The 2746-nt window shown below is 37.7% G+C and overlaps 1 pseudogene; it reads right to left on the bottom strand.

The window, feature by feature from the left end:
• Nucleotides 1–1054: 1054 nt before the first annotated feature.
• LOC118994159 (signal recognition particle 9 kDa protein-like) lies at nt 1055–1450 on the bottom strand (annotated as a pseudogene).
• Between the last annotated feature and the right edge of the window lie 1296 nt (nt 1451–2746).

Genomic DNA, 2746 nt, shown 5'->3' with positions numbered 1-2746 from the left:
CGTAATCCTTAGCGCTTCTGAGAAACTTTGCATAGGGAATATGTGACAAATATCCGTAATAGGCGGATTCAGTTCGTCAGGGATCATTGTGTTCACGCATTTTGAGCACTAAAAACTAGATTCAAAGTCTTCTCAATGAGTTAATAATACTATGAATCCCTTATATTAAAAATGTAGTTTACATTTACAAAGTTCAAGATAAAGCATACTTGCTTTCATAATTACTTTTAGACATAATTGAGATGATGCCACTGCACACAACCAGGTGTCCTACTGTGCACCGTTACCATATTTTGTATTTGTATCATGCATCAACTGCACAAAAGAAATGTATCATGCATCTTATGCCCCAAAAGAAATCTGTCAATTCAGAAAAATATTTACATTTAGTTTCTTTCAAAGGTGAATAAACCAAAGAATAGGCTTTTCTTGATATCTCATTTTCAAATGATTGATACAAACTTACAAAAAGAAATACCATATTTTGCCATGTATAATTTGTACTTTCTTGTCCAAATTTTGGAGGGAAAAATAAGGATGTACATTACACATGGGTGGTGCCTGAAATACCTTGTATCTGCTCTTGTGCTTTGTAATTATTTGTTACATAAAATTTCTTGTACCATAGTGCATTGAAAAAGATGCTAAAATTACCTCATAATACAAAAATAAGTATCTAAATATAAATAAATAAAAATTAAATTAAAAATTAAAACAAAAGATTTTGTTCCTGAAAATTTGGGCCAAAAACATGGCTGTACAATATACATGGCAAATACAGTAATTATATATTTTTCCCAACATTGACTAACCAGAAAGTTTCCAAGATAGCCACATTTTTTGTTCAATTTACAAAAATAAAGAAAGGCTTTCTAACTGATAGCATTTACATTCCTAGCTCTCTAAAGCAAACATTAAAAAACAAAGTACAAAAAAAAGATTTTTCAGCTTCTGACTAGATCACTTAGTTACATAAAGTATTTTTTGTGCCAACGTTTTCTCAAATTCAAAAGATATTTACTGAGGACTTGGCAAAGTCTTCATTTCGAACTATTCATTCTGTTTCCATGGCAACACTGCAGGATTCCTTGGCTACCATTAGTTTTATCAGTTGACTATGGAATTTCTCAATCTTTACATCTTGAGCTTGGTCTGCTCTACATAGCAAACGAAGTAAATTATGTTACTTTAATACACAAACCCCAATCAGAATGCCCGTACTTGAGAACCTTACATGCCTTCATAAAGTCAGTGAGGCAAAGTTTCTCCACAACGGGGGACTGAAGTCCTCCCAGGTCTTGTATTGCAGCTTTGTGAGCCTGGGGCTGAACACCAAAGGGAGGCTGGGCGGATGCTTTTTTTTTTTTTTTCCATTAGCACATAAGCCCCACCCACAGCAAACAGTTCCTATTTCTCCTGCTTCATTTCCCTCTACTGCACTCATAATCATTATACCATGAAACGTACTTTACACGTTTACTTTATCTGTCTCCTTCTGTTAGATTGTAAGCTTCATCAGGGCAGAGGTGTTTTTTTAATCCGTTCGCTTGCTTGCTTGCTTTTCCTGAGCATGTAGTACAAGCAATCAATATGTATTTCTTGAAAAAATTAATTTTATGATAATACATTATGAGAGGGAGGAGTAGTTCAAACACCTTTGCTTTGGAACATCTTTCCTGCCCATGGGAGAGTGAGATTGTATTGCAGAGGAGGAGAAGGACTTTTAGAAACTGTGGGTCCTGAGGTCTAGAAAAACACAATAAATTTAGAACCAAAAGGGGGGATTTAAGTTCCATCCCTGACATTCAGCAATGTGTGATCAGTCACTTAATCTCTCTGAATTTGCATTTCCTCCATTACAAATTTCATGTGCACCAAGTCTGTTTTACTGAGTGGCTGTAAGGCTCAGGTGCGAGTTTATATAACCACACCCTCCACTAAAACTGCATAGGACTCAAGTTCGTAGTTGCCTTCCAGTTCCTTCTCACCCTCAAAGTCATCCCCACCCTTGTCCAGAAGTGGACACTGGATGTCGGGTTGAAGAGGGGGAAGGAGCGCTGGCAGTGGGAGCTGCCCTTTGGCTCAGCAGAGAGAAAAACATCTGCTGGGGTCGGCTTCAACAGAAACAGATACCCCGGCACACCATCCAGAATGACTTGGCCTTTCCTTGTGCTGAGGATAAGGCAAAAAAGAGTGAAACACAAAAATTAACTGTCATGCTATTGAGCATTTGGTTTTCTCAATACTTTTTGCCATCTTGCTCTGGAGTATTAACAGCCACAACCTGCCACCAGAGATGGCAGAGAGCCCTCCGGAACATTTGAGGGGATGCCAAAATTGATATTCTTTAGAATTATCTCCTTAGAGTCATCTTGTTTTACCAGATCTGATCATTTGTCATGATAAAAAAATCTTGCCAGAACCTGAAAGGTTCCAGGAAAAGTCAACAGATACTTTGATACGTGTAACTAAAATCACATCAGTTTGGATCATGGAAAATTCGACTCCAAGCGTTGGATCTCGGAAAAGGAGATGTTTTTCTGGACATAGCTTGTACTTCCTAGTCCAAATGCAGGAAGGCACTGAAGCCCAGCTGCCCGGATGCTGCACTTCAAATATTTCATGATTCTGTATCTTGTGTTTAGTCTGCATGTAGTAATTTCCTCAGCGTGTACACGTGTACACATGTTGGTTCCTCTTCTTATAAATCCAAGACAATATTCTAAACATCTCATGGAAAGGTAAG

This window comes from Sturnira hondurensis, unplaced genomic scaffold (genome assembly GCF_014824575.4).
Source record: "Sturnira hondurensis isolate 20B ecotype Veracruz unplaced genomic scaffold, ASM1482457v3 Scaffold0000880, whole genome shotgun sequence".
NCBI lineage: Eukaryota > Metazoa > Chordata > Mammalia > Chiroptera > Phyllostomidae > Sturnira > Sturnira hondurensis.
Note: the sequence above shows the minus strand (reverse complement) of the source record. Positions and strands in the feature narration are given on the sequence as shown.